A 20,609-nucleotide genomic window follows, 5' to 3' on the forward strand; every position below is an offset into this window, starting at 1 on the left:
ACTCAGAGCAAGATTCAGCACACCTGTGAGGCTGTGACTTCACTAATTAGACAAAGTCCACAGGAGGAGTATAGGCTGTCAGGTACAAATTTAGTCCGCTGTTGACATTGTAACTCCTGTTCTTAGACACAACATATAGGAAGGGTTAACCCCCTTTACCTAAAACCAGAACATGTGTGGGATTGTTAATTTCATCTCTGCGCCTTCCCACAGGTTTAGTTGTAACATTTTTCGCTGCCCAGCACCCAAGTAATCTGACTCTCTTGCCTAAGACCAGCCCACAGATGGAATAGTGACATATAGCTGAACCCACAACTGAGGGGATGTGCTTCTATTTTTCTGCATTGGTGCTGCTCACAGAGGACATTGTGACATATCGCTGGACCTTACACTTAAATGATGTGAGTCTCCTCCGCTGCCTTGGCATTGCCCACAGAAGGCATTAGGACATTTCTGTGAGCCCTGCATCCAGATTATGTGACTCTCCTGCCTGTTCCCTGACCACATAAGCAATTGTGACATATTGCTGGGTTCGACACCCTGGTAATGTAACTCTACTGCCAAAAAGGAGCATTATGACATATATTTCCACTCATTACCCAGGTGATGTGACTCTCTTCTCCTGCCTGGTCCCTGCTCACAGAGGGAATTGTGACATATCCCTTGGCTCAGTACCAAACGATTGTGATTCTTCTTCCATCATAAGTTCTGCTGGCAAGGGAGATTGAGACATATTGTGGAGCTCTATGCCAATGTGACATTACGTTTTGCCTTGGCCTGGACCTCAAAAGGCATTGTGACATATTACTGGGCCCAGCAACATGGTGACATGAGTCTCCTGTATGGACCATGATAGCAGAGCATTGTGATGTATCTTTAAGAGCATCAGCTTTTTGATGTGACTCTCCTTTTCTACCAAGGTTTCCCCACAATGAGAGATTGTGACATATCTTCTGGCCCAGGAATCAGGTGATGTGTTTCTCCTGCCTGAGCTTTGCTCACAGGGAGCATTGTGACATATCACTCGTCTCAGCACCCAGGTGATGTGACTCTACTGTCTGCCCTGGTTTCAAGAGGAAATTTAACATATCCCTGACTGAGCACCCAAGTTTTAATTCTTCTGCCTGGTGCCTTCTCTCAGAGAAGATTGTGACATATCCCTGGCCTATTACCGAAACGATGTAACTCTCCTGTTCACTCCCTATCCACAGGGGAGATTGTGACATATATCTTTTTTCAGATCATAGGTGCGATATTGGCTCTCATATCTGAAATCAGTCAATAGGAGACATACTATCTCTCATATATGGGCTTAGGTACATGGGTAAGGTTCTCACTCTCCTCTTTTTAGGAAGGTCAGAGAAAATTACACTCTCTCACATGTTGTATAAAGCCCTCAAGTGGTACACAGAGTGTCACAATGGCTCTAGAAAGCAGATGGGATTGTGATTTATGTATGCACACTTTGCCAGTTGTTAAGATTGTCACCCTCATCTATGGACAAAGCCTACTGGTGAGGTCCTAAATCTTACATGTGGATGCAGTGCAGAGTTGAAATTGTGACTGTCATGTGTGAACATCAGGCAACAGCTGAGGTGATGACTCATTAGTAAGCCTAGCTTATAGGCAGGTGACAACTCTCCTATCTGGACCCAGTCATTATAGAGGTGTTAACTCTCATATCTGGGCATAGAGCCACAGGTAAGATCATGGGTCCGTAGCAGCACAAATGTCTCCCAGTCACAAAAGATTGCGACTCTCATAGGAACCTTATAAATTCCTCAGTTGGTACAGAGAGTGTTCTAACTAGGCTCATTGTACAGTTGAGGTTTTGACACTCATGCACACCCAGCCGACAGTAAAGATTGTCCTCTTTTCACATGAATACAATCAACTGGATGTTCTGAATCTCATATCCAGAGACAGTTGCAAGTTGGAAAATTTATAAGTGAATCCAGTCCAAAGTTAAGTTGGTGACTTTCAGACCAATATTGAATACACTGTTAGTCTGTGATTCCACTAAGGTGACACAGCCAGTAAGAGGGACTGAGTCTCTCATTCAGTGATTCAATTCATTCTAAAAATGTGACTTGTGTACTTGGATTTAACATACAGGAGGTGTTGACTCTCATACCAAGAATTGGAGTATATACAGGATTGTTAGTCTCATCCTTGGTCTTTCCTTCAGGTGCGGTTTTGACACACTTCTGCCCAGCAGCTGAGTATTGTGATTCTTCAGAATTGGCCCAGCCTACAGATAGGATTGTGCCACACTGCTGGACCCAGCACCTAGATGATGTAACTATTCTCCTGCCTTGGTGCTACTCAAAAAAGACATTAACATATCTCAGAGCCTTGCACCCAGGTAATGTGAGTCTCCTCTCCTGCCTTGCTGCTGCACACAGAAGTGAGATATGTACAGGATTGTTAATCTCATTTGGACCTTCCTGCACGTGTGATTGTGACACATGCCTCTGTGTAGAACCCAAGTGAGTTTTCTCTCTTGCTCGGATTTAACCCACAGATGGAATCGTGACGTATCGCTGGACTAGAAACTAGGTGATGTGACTCTATTTTCTTGCCTCTGTGATTTCCACATTAGGCATTGGGACATATCACTGGGCCTTGCATCCAGGTGATGGGAGTTTTCTTTTTCTTTCTCTTTTTTCTTTTTTTTTTTTTTTTGAGACAGAGTTTTGCTCTTGTTACCCAGGCTGGAGTGTAATGGTGCAATCTTGGCTCAAGGCAAACTCCGCCTCCTGAGTTTAAACAATTCTGTCTCAGCCTCCCAAGTAGCTTAGATTACAGGCGTGCACCACCATGCCTGGCTAATTTTTGTATTTTTCGTAGAGACACGGTTTCTCCATGTTGGTCAGGCTGGTCTCGAACTCCTGACCTCAGGTGATCCACCTGCCTTGGCCTCCCAAAGTGCTGGGATTACAGTCGTGAGCCACCATGCCCGGCCAGTGATGGGAGTTTTCTCTCCTCCTTTGGTGCTGACCACAGTGAGCATTGTAAAATATTGCTGCCATCACCCATAGATTATGTTACTCTCCTCTGCTTTGCCCACGTGGTTCATTGTGACGTTACTGGGTCTAAAACCCAGAAAATGTAACTCCCTTATTTAGGTTCTGCCTGCAGGAGCCGTTGTCACAAATCTCTGTGCTCACCACCCAGGTGATGTGACTGCCTTTTACTGCCTAGTTCCTTCTCACAAAACATATTGTGGCATACTGCTAGGCCCAGTACCTGGCTGGTGTGACTCCTCTCTTCTTTCTAGGTTCCACCTGCAGCAAAGATTGTAACATACCGCTGGGCCCAACAGCATAATGACGTTACTCTTTTGCCTTGGGCCCGCCCTCAGAAGGCACTATAAAGTATTCATGGCCCCAGCGCCAAGGTGCTGTGTGTCTCCAGCCTGGATCCTGCCCACAGAGGGCATTGTGACATATCTCTTGGCCCATCAGATGTTTAATATTATCCCCTCCCCTTTCCTACCCTGTGTTTGCCTATCCGAGACATTGTCACATGTTCCTGTGCCCAGCACCTAGGTGATGTCTTCCCGAGACCTGTCCATATGGGGATTGTGATATATCGTGTGGCCCAGAACTTACTTGATGTGACTCTCCTCTCATGACTAGGCCCTGCTCGCAGGTGTGATTGTGACACACAGCTTGGCCTAGCCCCTAGGTTATGTTACTCTCCTCTTATTCAGTCATTTTCACAGGGGGCATTGTGATGTATTTATTGCTGGACTGAGAATCTAGGTGATGTGACTCTCCTCTACTGCTTGAAATATACCCAAAAAGAGAGTTTGATATATTGCTTAGCTAGGATCCTAGTTGATGTTACTATTTTCTGCTGCCTAAACCCTGCATACATTATGTATTTTGACACATCACTGGAGCTGCAACCTAGGTGACGTAACTCTCCTGCATGGGCTTTGCCTACAGGGGTATGATGATGTATCTTTTCGTTCATCACCCAAGTGGTGTGACTCTCCACTTATGCCTAGCTCTTGATGAAAGAGGAATTGTGACATATCCCTGGCCCTAGCACTTAGGTGATGTAACTTGCCTTTATTGCCAGGGCATGGCATATTATGAATATTGGACATATCTCTGGGACTGACACCTAGGGGATGAGAGGTTCCTGCCTGGGCCCTGCCCACAGGAGGCTTTGTGGCATGTCTCTGGCCTCATTACCTAGAAAGATGTGACTCTTCTCTTCTACCTGCATTCTTCCCACAGAGAAGATTGTGACATCACTGGATCCAGCAATTAGAAAATGTTTCTCTCCTGCCTGAGCCTTGCCCGCAGGAACATTGTGACATATCCTTGGGCTCAGCACCCAGGTGATGGAACTCTGCCACCTGTGCCCTGTCTACTTAGGCTATTGTGAAGCTGGTTTCAATACCCAGGCGATGTAACATTCCTGCCAGGCCACTGCCTTCCAGGGATATTGTTACATACCTTTGTGCCAATCACCAAGGTGATATGAATCTTTTCACCTGCCTAGTCCTTGTTCACTGGGGGATAATGATATCTATTGCTGGTTTCAGCACTGAGCTGATGTGACTTGCCTCTTCTTCATAGATTCTGCCCACAAAAAAACTAACACATCACTAGGCCCATCAGCAAAATTATTTTGCCTAGCCCTGCCCTTAAAAGACATTGTGACATACTACAGTGCCCAGCATCAATGTAATTTGTCCCCTGCCTAAACCCTGCCTACTGGGGGCATTGTGACATATCTCTTGGCCCATCAACTATTTGATGTGACTCTACTTTGTTACCTGGGCCTTGCCAATAGTAGAGCTTGTGACCTATCTCTGGGCCCAGCACCTAGATGTTATGAGTCTCCTGCCTGGTCCATGCGCACAAAAAAGAGAGTGACTTATACTAGGATCAACACACAAATGATTCTATTCTTCTGCATGATCCCAGCCCACATGGCTTATTGTGACATCTCTAGTTTCATCATCTAGATGATGTGACTCTCCTTTTCTTCCTGGGAACTGTCCATAATGAGAATTGTGACACATCACTTGGCCCAGCACCTATGTGATATGACTCCTTTCTTTTGCCTGGGCCTATCAGTTTGGGTGATTGTGTCATATAGCTTTACTCAGCACCTTGATTATGTGACTCTCCTGTTTCTCCTGAGTCCTACCCACAGAGGTCACTGCAACATATCCCTGAGCCCCTAATTTAGGTAATTTGACTCCTGCCTGGGCCCTCCCCTCACTGATTTTTGTGACATAGTTTTTGACTCATCACCTAGGTAATGTGATTCTTCTCCACTGCTTGGACTCTGTCACAGAAGGTATTGTGATGTATCACTGGGCCTGACACTTAGGTGAAGATACTGTCTTCTCCTGCCTGGGCCCTGCATAAATTGTATATTTTGACATTTCACTAGGTTCAACACATGGGTGATTCAACTCTCTCACATGGACCCTGAGCATGGGGTTATTAAGACATTTATTTTTGTTCATCACCTAAGTGATGTGACTCCTCTCTGATCCCTGTCAAAAGGAAAGATTGTGACATATCACTGGAACCAGAACTTAGGTGATGTGACTCTTCTAACAACTACATATTTTGGTTATTGTGACATTTCACTGGGCCAAACACCTCAGCCCTGTCCACAGGGGTTCTTGTGACATATATCTGCATCCATTACATAAAAGATGTGATGCCTTTTCTACCTTCACCCTGCCCACAGGAAATGTTATAACACACTGCAGAGCCCAGCCACCAGGTGATGTGCCTCTCCTGCATGTGCATAACTTTCAGGAGAAAATTGTAACATGCCACTGGTTGAAAACCCGGATGATGTGACTCTCCTGCCTTTTCACAGCCCTCAGGGAAAAAAATTACATATCATTTGCCCAGCATCCAGGTGATATCACTCTCCTGGATGGTTTGTGCCAACAAGTTGGTTGGTAACATATATCTTGGCCCAGCTCATAGGTTTGATGATGACTCTAATACCTCATACCAGCCAATAGAAGAGATACTGTCTCTCACAGGTAGGCTTAGAAAGAGGAGTAAAGTTCCTGGCTGGGTGTGGCGGCTCACACCTATAATCCCAGCACTTTGAGAGGTCGAGGTGGGCGGATCACCTGAGGTCGGTATTCAAGACCAGCCTGACCAACATGGAAAAACCCTGTCTCTACTAAAAATACAAAAAATTAGCTAGGCATGGTGGCACGTGCCTGTAATCCCAGCTACTCGGGAGGCTGAGGCAGGAGAATCGCTTGAACCCAGGAGGCGGAGGTTGTGGTGAGCTGAGATCACACCATCGCACTCCAGTCTGGGCAACAAGAGCGAAACTCCGTCTCACAAAAAAAAAAAAGAAAAAGGAGTAAAATCCTGGTCTCCTCTCTGTATGAAGGTTATAGAGAATTACCACTGTCTTGTATACTGTATAAGGCGCTCAGATGGTACAGAGCATGTAATCTGCACCATAGGACCAAGCAAACAGGTTAGATCATGTTTCATGTAAGCACACCCTGCCAGTTTTTAGGATTGTCATCCTCGCACATGAAAGAGCCCACTGATAAGGTCATAATTCTCATGGATGGATGCAGTCCACAGTTAAAATTGTGACTATCATATGTGAACATGTGGCCACATTTGAGATGGTGAATCATTTCTAAACCCAGCTCATAGGTGGGTGAGGACTCTCCTCTCTGGACCCAGCCAATTGGAGAGATGTTGACTGTCAGACTTAGGACCACATAAGATCATGTGTTCACAGCAGGTTGCAACTCTCATGCACACCATATACAGTCCACAAGAGAGTGTCCTGACAGAGACAAGCACACAGGTGAGGTTGTGAAATTTATATTCACACCCAGTCAATACCAAATATTGTCATCCACTTAAACATACTCTTCTTTTGAGGTTCTGAATCTCACTTTTGGAGGCAGTTGAGTGTTGGAAAACTGACTCTCATTTGTGGATTTTTGTCCACAGTTGGGTTAGTGACTCGTTAACCAAAATTCAGCACACCTTTGTGACTGCGACTTCACTAAAGAGCATAATTTATTTATTTTGAGATGGAGTTTTGCTCGTTACCTAGGCTGGAGAGCAGTGGCACGATCTTGACTCATTGCAAACTCTGTTTCCTGGGTTCAAGTGATTTCTCCTGCCTTAGCCTCCTGAGTAGCTGGGATTACAGGTGCCCACCACTATCCCAGCTGTTTTGTATTTTTAGTAGAGCTGGGGTTTCACCATGTTGGTCAGGCTGGTCTTGAACTCCTGACCTCAAGTGATCCACTTACCTTGGCCTCCCAAAGTGCTGGGATTACAGGTGTGAGCCACCTTGCCCAGACTAAGGCACATAATTTGCAAAAGAAATTGAGGCTCTTATGCACAAATCCAGTCCACCATTGAGACTGTGACCCCCGTACTTAGACCCAACATGCAGGAGGCATTGATTCTCATCCCTTGACTCAGAACATGAATGTAATTGTTAATGTCATCGCAAGACCTTTCAAAAAGTGTAATATGACATATATCTTAGCCCAGCATCTGAGTTATTTGTCTTTTCCTGGGCCTAGTCCACAGTGCCATATCACCGGGCCCAGACCCTTGGTAATGTGATTCTATTCTGCCTTGATACAGCCCACAATGGTCATTGTGACATATTGCTGGGTGTTGCACCCAGGTGGTGTGAGTCGGCTCTTCTGCATTGGTGCTGCCCACAGATGTATTGTGACATATTGCTGGGCCTATGTTATGTTATTCTTTTGCTTGTGCCGTAAACACATAGGCTGAGTCCAACACCTGGGTGATGTAACACTTCATCCTGGATCTGTCTACAGAGGGGATTGTAATATATGTCTTCACCAATCACCCTGGAAATGTGACTTACTTTTCCTGCCTGTCCATAATCACAGGGGGTATTGGGACATATTGTGGGGCCCAGCACCTAGGTGATGTGACACTTTTTTTTAGGTTCTGCTCACAAAAGAGATTATGACATATGACTGTGCCTAACACTAAGGCGATGTTACTTTTTTTTTTTTTTGCTTTGGCTCTGCCCTTAGAAGGCATTGAGATACACAGCTGGGCTTAGCACTAAGAAGATGTGAGTCCTCTGCCTGAAGCCTGACCACAGGGAGCATTGTGACCTATTTCTTGACCCATTACAATCTCTCCTGTGGGCAAAGCTGAGGTAAATGCCCGTTTTACCTACGTGATGTGACATTCCTCTTCTGCCTGGGCCATGCCCACAGAATAGAGAGTGACGTATTGCTGGGGCAAGCAAATGGTGTAATTATTCTGCCTGGTCCCTGTACACAGGAGTCACTGTGATACATATTTGGGCCTCCCACCTAGATGATGTGACTCTTCTGGGGTTTGTCCACAGTGGGAATTGTGATATGCCACGTGACATAGCTCCTATGTGATGTGACTCTTTCTCATTCTTGGCCTCTTTCCACTGGGTTGACTGGAACATAAAGCTGAGCCCAGCACCTAAGCTGTGTCTCTCCTTTATAAGCCCTACCCACAAAGGACATTGTGACGTATCTCTAGGCTTCTCACCTAGGTAATGTGACTTTTTTACCTAGGCCCACCCCTCGGGTATTGTGAAATACTGCTGGAACAAGATCCTAGATGATAGGAATCTCTGCTACTGCTTGGGTTGTGCTTAAGAAGAAACTGTGATGTGCATTTGGGCGCATCCAGCACCTAAGTGATGTTACTCTCCTCTTGTGCCTGAGACCTGCATGCATCATGTTTTTGCGTGTGTGTTTTTTTTGTTTGTTTATTTGTTTTTGAGATGGAGTTTCGCTCGTTTCCTAGGCTGGAGTGCAATGGCGCAATCTCAGCTCACCACAACCTTCATCTCCCAGGTTCAAGCAGTTCTTCTGCCTCAGCCCCCCGAGTATCTGGGATTACAGGCATGTACCACCAAGCTCGGTTAATTTTTCTATTTGCAGTAGAGACGGGGTTTCTCCATGTTGGTCAGGCTGGTCTTGAACTCCCAACCTCAGGTGATCCACCCACCTCAGCCTCCTAAAGTGCTGGGATTACCTGTGTGAGCCACCGCACCTGGCCGACATCATGTATTTCAACATGTCTCTGGGTCCAACAACATGATGATGAGACTTTCCTGTGTGGGCTCTCACACCGAACTATTCTAACACGTCTTTTCATTCACTATCTTGGCGATTTGACTTTTCTGTTCCGCTTGAGCACTGCCAAAAGAAAAATTTGTGGCAGATCACTTTACCTAGCACCTAGGTGATGTGGCTCTTCTCACTTGCCTGAGACCTGCATATTTTGGTTATTGTGACATATCACTGAAACAAACACTTAGGGGTTGGAAGGCTTCTGCCTGAGCTCCTCCCACAGAGGGCCCTGGAGTATATTTTTTCATCCATCACCTGGTAGATGAAACCCTCTACTTCTACCTGCATTCTTCCCATAGAGAAGATTGTGATATATTGCTGGGCCCAGCAACCAGGTGTTTTGTCTATCCTTTCTGGGCTTTGCCTACAGTGAGCCTTGTGACACATTTAGCTGAGCCCAGCACCCAGGTGATCATACTCTTCTCCCTGTGCCCTGCTTTCAGGAGAGGATTATAACATCTCTGGTTGAGAACCCTGTGATGTGACTCTCTTTGCTGGTGCATGCTGTCAGGGAAGATTGTGACATAACCCTGGATCAGCACACAATTGATGTGACTCTTGTGCTTGTTCTCTACCCACAGGTGGAATTGTGACATAAAACTTGGCCAAGCACACAGATGTAATGGTGTGCTGAATCCAGCACCTCGGTGATTTGACTCTCTTTTTTTGTGGGAGGGATCCTGCAAATTTTGGATATTGTCAATTATTGCTGAATCCTGCACCTATGTTACGTGACTCTCCCAAATGTGCCTTACATGTTGTGTCACAATATATCACATTAGAAATTGTTAAATATTGTTGAGTTCAACACCTGGGTGATGGATGTAACTTTTTTTCTGGGCCTGCCTACAGGGGACCTTGTGACGTAACTCAATGCCCATCACCATGGTACTGTTACTCTCTTCTGCCTGATCTCTGCTCACAGAGAAATTGTGACACATCACTGGCCTAGCATCTGGGTGATGTGACTCTCCTCTTTTTTTCAGGCTCCACATATTTGGGTGTTGTGACATATTGCTGAACTCAATACCTAAGAGATGGGAGTCTCCTACCTAGGCCCTTCCTACAGGGGGCATTGTGACATATCTCTGCATTCCTCATCCAGGAGATGTGACTCTCCTTTTCTGCCTACACCCTGCCTACACAGAAAGTTGTGGCATATTGCTGTGGTCAGCAACCATACGATGTGTTTCTCCTGCCTGGGTCTTTATTACAGGAAAGATGAATGACATATTACTGGGCCCAGCATCCAGATGATGTGACTCTTCTTCTATTGGTCCCTGCTTACAGGGAAATTGTAGCATATTGCTACACCCAGCACCTAGCTTATGTGACTCTTCTTTTAGGTTTGCCTTCAGGGAACATTGTGACATATTGCTGGGCCCTGCACTGACAATTTGTGACTCTTCTGCCTGTGATTTGCCCACTTGGGGCATTGTGACGTATTGCTGGGTTTAACACTCAGGTGATGTAACTTTTAAGCCTAGGCCTTGCCTACAAGAGGCATTTTGAAATGTTTTTCTGGCTGGGCACAGTGGCTCATGTCTGTAATCCCAGCACTTTAGGAGGCCAAGGTGGGCGGATCACAAAGTCAGGAGTTCGAGACCAGCCTGGTCAACATGGTGAAAACCCGTCTCTACTAAAAAAAAACAAAAATCAGCCAGGTGTCGTGATTGGTGCCTGTAGTCCCAGCTACTCAGGAGGCTGAGACAGGATAATCGCTTGAACCCAGGAGGTGGAGGTTGCAGTGAGCTAAGATCGCACCACTGCACTCCATCCTGGGCAACAGAGTGAGACTCCATCTCCAAAAAATAAAAAAAAAAATACAAATGTCTTTGCACCAATCCCACAGGTGATATGACTCTTGTGTTACTTGGTCTCTGCTCCCAGGAAGAATTGTGACCTTTCACAGTGTATAGCTATTTTTTTTTTTTTATTTCTTAGTTTTTTCCTGCAGGAAAGATTGTGAAATATTACTGAACTAAGCACCAAAGGGATATATTTTTTTTCTTGGACCTGCCCACATAAGACATTGTGACATATTGCTGGGCCCTACACCTAGATGATGTGAGTTTTCTGCCCGTCAACTATTTTATGTGACTCTCCTCTCTTCACTGTGTCCATAGGTTAGCTTTTAATATATATACCTTTGGGCCTGGGTCGTGCTAACAGAAGCAAGAGTGACTTATTTCTGGGTCCAGCACACAGGGTATATGATTCTTCTGCTTGGTTCCTGCCCAAGTGGTCATTGTGACATATCTCTGGGTCAGTTGCCTAAATGACAGGACTCTTTTTATCTTTCTGGAGCAGTCCACAGTAGGAAATTTGACATATCGCTGGGCCCAGCACATATCTGATGTGACTCTCCTCTCATGCCAAGGCCTTGCCTACTGTAGTGATTGTGCCATATAGCTAGGCCCAGCTCCTACGTTATCTGACTCCTGTTTTCTTCCTGAGCCCTATGAAAAGATAGCATTATTAAATATTTCTGGGTCTTTTACCTAGGTGATGTGACTTTTCTTTCTGACTTGTCCTCTCAGAGGGTATTGTGACATGTTGCTGAGTGCAGCATTTAGATGATGCGACCCTTCCTCTACTGCTTGGACTCTGACCAAAAAGGGATTATGATGTATCACTGGGCCCAGCACCTACGTAATGGGACTCTTTTTCCCTTGCCTGGGCCCTACAAACATTTTGCATTGTGACATGTAGATGGGTCTGCCACCCAGGTAATGTGAGTCTTCACATAAGCCCTGGCCACAAGAGTATTATGAAATAACTTTTTATTCATCACCTAGGTAATGATGTGACTCTTCGTCAGCCTCTACCCTGCCACAAGGGAATTGTGTTGTGTCAGTGGGTCCAGCACCTAGATGATGTAACTCATCTTTTGGCTGGACCTTTCATATTTTACATATTGTTACATATCACTGCATCTGACATTAGGGGATGAGAGGCTTCTGCCTGGGCCCTGCCCACAGGTGGCCTCGTGACATGTTTTGGCATCCATCACCTAAGAAATGTGGCTGTCCTCACCTACATGCACCATGCACAAAGAAAAGATTGTGACATATCACTGGGATCAGCCAACAGGTATGGTGTCTATCCTCTCAGGATGTTGCTCACAGAGAGCGTTGTAACATATCACTGGGTCCAGCACCCAGGTGATGTGACTTGTGGCCTATGCCTATCTAGTCTTTTTTTTTTTTTTTTTTTGAGGCAGAGTCTCACTCTGTTACCCAGGTTGGAGTGCAGCGATGTGATCTTGGCTCACTGCAACTTCTGCCTCCTGGTTCAAGCAGTTCTCCTGCCTTAGCCTCCCAAGTAGCTGGGATTACAGGCATGCATTACCACTCCGTTCTAATTTTTGTATTTTTAGTAGAGGTGGAGTTTCACCATGTTGGCCAAGCTGGTCTCGAACTCCTGACCTCAAGTGATCTACCCGCCTTGGCCTCTCAAAGTGCTGATATTACAGGCGTGAGCCACTGTGCCACACCTTATTACCCTCCTCTTTCAAATCATCCCTGTGTATTTTGGGTATTAGGACATATTTCTGGGTCAAACCAAATGAGTGAAAGGCTCTTGCCTGGGCCCTGCCCACAAGAGGCCTTGTGACACATCTCTGCATCCACTGCTTTGGAGGTGTGACTCTCCTCTTCCATCTGCACCATGCCAACACAGAAAATTGTGACAAACCTCTGGGTTCAGCAACCAGGTGTGTACCCAGGTCTTACCTGCAGAGAAAATTGTGACATATAGCTTGGCCCAGTACCCAAGTAATGTGACTTTGTTTTCTGTGCCTTGCTTTCAGGAGAGAATTGTAACATAACCCTGGTCAGGCAACCAGGTGATATGACTTTGTCTGATCCCTGCCCTGGAAAAATTGTGACATATTTCTGACCCAGCACCCAGGTGATGTTACTCTCCTGTTTTCTTTCTACTCACAGTTTGGGTTGTGACATATACCTTTGCCAAGCTCACAGTTGTGATGATGACACTAATACCACAAACCAGCCAAAAGGAGAGTTACTGGCACTTGTAACTATACTTGGAGAAATGGGTAAATTCCTGGGTCTTCTCTAGATAATAACTTCATAAAGGATTACTTTTCTTTCACATTTTATATAAAGTCTTTGGATGGTACAGAGAGTGTCATCACAAGACCAAGCACACAGGTGAGACTGTGTTTCTCATATGCACAACCTACCAAATGTTAGCATTGTCACCCTGACACATGGACAGTGCCCACTGGAGAGATCCTGAATTTCACAGGTGCATGCAGTCCACAGTAAAAATTCTGTTACATGTGATCATGCCACTACCGTTAACATGGTGACTCATTTCAAAATCCAGCTCATAGGCAGGTGAAGAGTCTCTTCTCGGGACCCAGCCATTTGGAGAGATGTTGACTCAAATACATTGACTTAGGTTCACAGGTATGATTATGAATCCATACCAGGAAGAAAGTTTCAGAGAAAATTGTGACTTTCATGAATACTGTATAAAGACCTCAGGTGGTACAGAGAGTTTTATAAAGAGGCCCAGAACACAGGTGACATTGTGACACTTATATGCACACCCAGCCAACAGTAAAGATTGTCATCTTTCCACATGAATGCAGCTCACGGTTGAAGTTCTGATTCTCATACCTGGAGGTAGCCAAAAGCTGGAAAATTGACTCTCATACATGGATTTGGGCTATATGTGGGTTGATGACTCTCATACCAAGATTCAGCATACCGATGAGGCTGTGACTCCACTAAAGGGACACAGTCCACAGCATAGATTGAGGCTCTTATGCATGTATTCAGTCCACCTTTGAGATTGTAACTGATGTACTCTGACTCAACATACAAAAGGTGTTGACTCCAATCCTAGAAATGGGACATGTGCAGGATTGTTAATTTTATCCCTACATTTTCCTGCAACTGTTATTGCAACATACACCTCTGGCCAGCACCTGAGTAATTTGATTCTCCTCCCTGGTGCCCAGCCCACAGATTAGATCATGACACATCACTGGACCCAGCACCTAGGTGGTGTGACTGTACATTTGCCTCAGCACTGCCCACAGGGAGGCATTGTGACATATGGCTGAGCCCCACACCTTGGTTATGTGACTCTCATTCCTGTGCCCTGCCATTATGGGTCATTGTCACATATTGCTATGTCCAGCCTCCAGGTGATGTAACTCTCCTTGCTGGGTCCTGCCTACAGGAAGCATTACAACCTATCTCTGTACCAATCACCAAGGTAATGTGACTCTTATTCTACGAGGTCCCTGCACACATAAATAATTTTTTCTATTACTGGGCCCAGCATCTAGCTGAAGTGACTTTTCTCTTCTAAGTAGGTTCTGCTCTCAATGTAGATTGTGACATACTGCTGGTCTAAACAAGGTGATGTGAGCCTTCTGTCCAAACCCTGCCCATAGCAAGCACAGTGACATATCTGTGAATCCATCATCTTTGTGCTGTGACTCTTACTTGGGTTTGGCCTATAGGAGAGATTGTGACATATCTCTGGGGCCAGCACTTAGATGATGTGAATCTTCTTTCCTACCACGGCCATGCTCCCATAAAAGAGCATGACTTATCCCTGGGATAAGCTCACAGGATATGTCATTCTTCTATCTGGCCCCTGTCCACAGGGGTTATTGTGACATATCTCTGGGCCCATTACCTAGATGATGTGACTCTACACTTCTTTCTGGGGCCTGTCCACAGGATTGTGATGTATCACTTGGCCCAGCACTTATGTGATGTGACTCTTCTCATGCTTTGGCTCTGCCCACTGGAGTGATTGTGATACGTAGCTGGGTCCAGCTCTTAGGTTATGCAATCTATCTTTTCTCTGTGAGCCCTTCCCACAGGGGGCATTGTGACATATCTCTGATCCTCTCACTTTGATGATGTGAATTTTCTGCCAGGGCTGTTTTCTCAGAGGGTATTGTGACATTTCTGGACCCAGAACCTAGATGATGTGACTCTTCTATTGCTTGGGCTCTGCCCAAAATGCAACTCATTTTTGTGACTGGTATCTGCATACATGTATTGTGATGTGTGGCTGGAACCAGCACCTGTATAATATGAGTCTTCTGCATGGACTCTTTTCAGGAGGGCATTATGAAATATCATTTTGTTTATCACTTACGTGTTGTGACTCTCTTCTTATGACTGGAACCTGCCACAAAGGGCAATTGCAACATATCACTTTACCCAGCACCTAAGTGATGTGATTCTCTTTTTTGGGGGGAGGGGGTCTCACATATTTTGAGCATTGTGATATATTGCTGGGCCCAACACCTAGGGAATAGAATGCTCCTTTCTTGACCCTGCCCATGGGGGCTTTGTGACATATCTCTATTGGGGGAACCAGCCCCCAATATTTCAATGTAGGTTCTTTTCTATTTTCCCTAAGTGTTGGCTGGTCTGAGAAATAAAAGAGTACAAAAGAAAGAAATTTTACAGCTGGGTCTCCGGGGGTGACATCACATGTCAGCAGGTTCCATGATGCCCCCGAGCTGAAAAACCAGCAAGTTTTTATTAGCAATTTTCGAAGGGGAAGGAGTGTACGAATAGGGTGTGGGTCACAGAGATCACATGCTTTAAAGGCAATAAAATATCACAAGGCAAATGGAGGCAGAGCAAGATCACAAGGCCAGAGTGAAATTAGAATTACTAATGAGGTTCCATGTCCCGCTGTGCACGCATTGTCATTGATAAACATCTTAACAGGAAACAGGGTTCAAAAGCAGAGAACTGGTCTGACTAGAATTCACCAGGCTGTAATTTCCTAATCCTAGCAAGCCTGGGGGCGCTGCAGGAGACCAGGGTGTATTTTATCCCTTATCTTCAACTGCATAAGACAGACACTCCCAGAGTGGTTATTTTAGAGGCCTCCCCCTGGGAATGCATTATTTTCCCAGGGCTGTTCCTTGCTGAGAAAAAGAATTCAGTGATATTTCGCTTTTGCAAAAAGAGAAATATGACTCTGTTCTGCCCGGCCCTACAGGCAGTCGGGCCTTATGGTTATCTCCCTTGTTCCCTGAAAATCACTGTTATTGTGTTCTTTTAGGATGCCCAGATTTCATATTGTTCAAACACACATGTTTTACAAACAATTTGTACAGATAACACAATCATCAGAGGGTCCTGAGGTGACATACATCCTCAGTTTATGAAGATGACAGGATTAAGAGATTAAAGTAAAGACAGGCATAGGAAATTATAAGAATATTGATTGGGGAAGTGATAAATGTCCATGAAATCTTCACAATTTCTGTTCAGAGATTGCAGTAAAGACAGGCAAAAGAAATTATAAAAGTATTAATTTGGGGAACTAATAAATGTCCATGAAATCTTCACAATTTATATTCTTCTGCTGTGGCTTCAGCCAGTCCCTCCGTTCGGGGTCCCTGACTTCCTGCAACATATCTCTGCATCCATGACCTAAATATATGATTCCTCTATTCTGCCTGCACCCAGCTTACAGGGAAGATTATGACATATTGCTAAGTAAAGGGTATCTTGTGCTGATCTCCTATTTTGTTCTGTGACTAAGAATGCCTAACCTGGGGATGCAGCCCAGTAGGTCTCAGCCTCATTTCACCTCAACACTATTCAAGATGGAGTTGCCCTGGTTTGAATGCCTCTGACATAGAGATCCACTATAAAATTATGAAAAAAATTTATTTGAATTGCAGTGAATAAGAAATGGAAGACCTAGGATGGGCTATTCTGAAAGATTTAGCAATATTTATATTTGTCTTTTTAAGTTTTCCATTAATACTTCTGAATAGATACATTGTTTTATTCTGTCAAGTTTAAACAGATACGCTTGATAATAAAAGGAGTTCCCACTGTGAAAGAAAAATAAATCTCCTGATGCCAAAATTACAAATCCAATAGAAAAGTCAAGCTGGAAACTACATCAGGCAAACCTGTTTCCTATTTTATTCTTAAATAAGATAGCTACACAGATAAAAATCTACATACCTACCTCACAATTTGCTCAGAAGGAAATTCCTAGTGAATAGATGACAGACAGAACTCAAAGTCATCCCTCTGAGGCTCACCTGAGACAAATGCAGATCTGTTTGTTTCCTCTGCCTTATTGTTAATTTTAAAATGCAGATTCACTGAGCCAGGCTAAATTGTGTATTCAGTGGAAGACTTATCAAGGGCTCAAATAAATTTATTATTTTTTCTCTTATCTACTTATGACGTGGAAGCCCCAACCTCAAGTTTTCCTGTCTTACCTGACTACACCAATGTACATCTTAAACATGTTGATTGATATCTCATGACTTTCTAAAATGTATTAGAAAACTGTACCCCAACCACCTTGGGCACATGTCATCAGGACCTCCTGAGGCTGTGTCACAGGCTCCTACTTAACCTTGGCAGAATAAACTTTCCAAATTTATTGACACTTGTCTCAGGTACCTTTTGTTTTACACAGCCAAGGCACTGCTAGCTGGTCACTACTGCACCCCAGACGGATCCACCACCATTGCAGGGACTCTGGTTTCTTGATAGCAATTGTTTCACTTCAATGGAAGATGGACAGGTGTGTACCTGAGACTGCGGCACTGAGCTCCTTGGTGATGTGGGATGTTCCAAGCATCAGCTTTCAGCCAGTCTATCTTATGACTGTTGAAAGTTATTTAGTGTAGTGTGAAGATGGGAATAAACAGCTCCTGAATGCTAACAATGGCTGTTCATTCTAGGATGACACAAGATGGCCATGCAATGGTTCTGGGTTCTTCTATGGCTTCTCTCTCAGTGGCTGATGGAGTGGTTTTTTTGGTCTTGTGATACAGGGTGTGTGTGTCTAAAGGAGTGGAGGGCAGGGTGGGGAAAGGAGGTGACAGGCAGGTTCCTGGAGGTCACCTCCCGGCATTATTCTTGTGGATTGCCAAGTTTCTTGTTTGAATTTGTTTCTTGTTAATAGTTCATGTGTCCTCAGCAAGGAGGTGAAAATAAAAAAAATAGCTTGGAGCAGTCTCAGCTCTGTGAGGTCTGCACAATTTATCAAGCCCAGAAAGATGAGAGTGTGAAACTTCACCCAGGGGCATTTTTTCTTACTGTTATTTGTTTCTTTTGAGACGAAGTCTCACTCTGTCACCCAGGCTGGAGTGCAGTGGCATGATCTTGGCATGCTGCAACCTCTGCCTCTTGAGTTCAAGTGATTCTCCTGCTTCAGCCTCCCACATAGTTGGAATTACAGGCACATGCCACCACACACGGCTGATTTTTGTATTTTTAGTAGAGATGGGGTTTCACCATGTTGGCCAGGCTGGTCTCCAACTGCTGATCTCACCTGATTTGCCCACTTCGGCCTCCCAAAGTGCTGGGATTAGCGGCAATTGTTTAAAGACATTTACTTTCTGGCTAGCAGTCTCACCCATTATTTCTTTATTCTGGAATTTGGAAAATAAAGGAATATATGCAGCCAATCAATAGCTTATGCATTTAAATATGAATTCTTGGTTAATAACTTAGGAACTGCCTTCTCACTTTTTCAAAAAGACTCACTTTCAATGGCTGCTAATTAAAATATATATTCAGAGCAACTTAAATCTGTCCTCCTCTTGGCTATCCTCAATATCTGACCTTGAGTAAATGTATTTCAGGTTACATTTTAACCTTTTTTATTATTTTAAGTTGACTGAGGGCTGGCCTGGAACATTCTCCTTGGTGTAAATACTCCAACTATAAGATACCTGCTGAGTAGAGGAAACTAATCAGCAGCAGGGCCTAGCATAGGTCAAAGACACATGCAGTGGGAAGCTTTTTGGGGCCTGGCTCTTAATTGCAAGGACAGTTGCACAGGTGTCTCTGAATGCTTAGACAGCCTGGCCTTTCCTGACCCAATACTCCCCATCAGCTTTTTCAAGCACATCTTGACCTTTTGTCATTTTGTTCTATGGGGTGAAAACTCATCCTCAGGGCTGTTTACAACAAAACAGAAGCATCAGGTTACTAAAACCTCAGGAACAGAGATTACGGATTGGGTTAAGAGTGTGCCCATTCTTAAGGATGGTACGCATGGAAAAGCAGCAAGCAGTTTCAGAAAGATACAAGAAAAATTGCCTCTGATGGGTATTTATACTTCAACTCGATTTGTTCTGCAAGTGGTAGGGAAAATGGGATAAAATACCATATGTTCAAGCATTTTTGCTGCTCAGTCAGAATGAAACCCTGCAGCAGGCATGTCCATGTTTCATGAGAGAAATAGAAAAAAAAGAGTCGGACATACAAGCTGATCCTTATTACAAGCCGCCCTGCCACTTCGTTCAGCGGGCATTTTTGGGTGAAGCAGAACCTCTTTCTGTCAGGTCTGAAGGTTCAGATGTGTTGGTCTTTTTTCCCACTAGTACACCTGAAAGTTCTATTGAGAACCATTTGTCCCTCCTCCCTACCCTTCTAGTCCCACTTTATACCCACCACTCCCTGAAGAACTTAGCCCAGTGAGTACTACTCGTAGTGGAGCTGCCTATCAACCTCCAAGGGGAAATCTTTGTCCACTTACAGAGGTTGCAAATGGGGAAGAAGGCCTGTGAGAGGAGGTGTCCCTTTTCTCTGTCTGGTTTGGCTCTATAATAAGACAAGTTTGGTCATTTCTCTGAAGATGCAGGAAAATTCATAGGTGAATTTGAGAAGTTAACTCTGACCTACAGTTTAACATGGCAGGATCTGTACATTTTGTTGTCTTTGTGTTGTACAGTGGAAGAAAAACAATGCATTTTGGGGACAGCTAGGACTCATGCAGATGAGGTATTGGCTTGCAACCCGAACCATAATATATATCAGACAGGAGGTATAGCAGTTCCAGATCAAGATCTAGAGTGGAACTATCAAAGGGGGTGTGAGGACTTGGAAGAAGAAATCATATGGTCACTTGTTTGTTGAAAGAGATGAAGAAATGTATGAAAAAACCTGTTAACAATGAAAAGGTTAAGCAACTTTCTCAGGGCAAAGATGACAATCCAGCTTTGTTTTAATAGTGTCTAGTTGAGGCAATCAGGAAATACACCAACACTGATCTTGCCTCAAGGAAAAGATAAACCCTTCTGGTAGTACATTTTATAATCCAGTCTGCCCCTGATATCCATAGAAAACTGTAAAAGCAGCTATGGGTCCCCAAACTTCTCTGGAACAGCTTTGGATATAGCATTTTTAGTTTTTAATAACAGGGAAAAAGCGGAGGAAGCGGAAAGAGGAAGAAGGACCTCCCACAAGTTGCAGCTCTTGGTTGCAACCTTAAGCTAACCTCCCACGTGGGGTTGCCCTCCTGGGTCTTGGCTTGAACAAGGGAAGCTGAAAGGTGGGAAGCCCAAACCTGGGCGTCTGAGTCACTGTGCCTTGGGCATAAATCAGGGTGCACACTGTAAGAAAACTGACCACTGGAAGAGGGTTTGTCCAGTGTTCTGAAGGGAGCCATCAGCACCCGAACT

The 20,609-nt window shown here is 44.6% G+C and overlaps 1 protein-coding gene and 1 long non-coding RNA gene across 3 annotated transcripts in view; both read left to right on the forward strand.

Moving 5' to 3' along the window:
- Positions 1 to 17,579, forward strand: part of LOC129459832 (uncharacterized) — a 38,351-nt gene extending 20,772 nt beyond the window's left edge. The window contains exons 6-8 of one of the 2 annotated variants that reach the window (XR_010115329.1): positions 214 to 2,365; positions 8,060 to 8,187; positions 9,730 to 17,579. This is a non-coding gene — a long non-coding RNA (uncharacterized lncRNA). Of the gene's footprint in view, positions 1 to 213; positions 8,188 to 8,819; positions 9,539 to 9,729 lie in introns of those variants that run through there. The other variant, XR_008650075.2, reaches the window with a different exon arrangement.
- Positions 1 to 20,609, forward strand: part of LOC129459807 (zinc finger protein 208-like) — a 231,224-nt gene that overhangs the window by 166,468 nt on the left and 44,147 nt on the right.

Source organism: Symphalangus syndactylus, chromosome 13 (genome assembly GCF_028878055.3).
Source record: "Symphalangus syndactylus isolate Jambi chromosome 13, NHGRI_mSymSyn1-v2.1_pri, whole genome shotgun sequence".
Taxonomy (NCBI): domain Eukaryota; kingdom Metazoa; phylum Chordata; class Mammalia; order Primates; family Hylobatidae; genus Symphalangus; species Symphalangus syndactylus.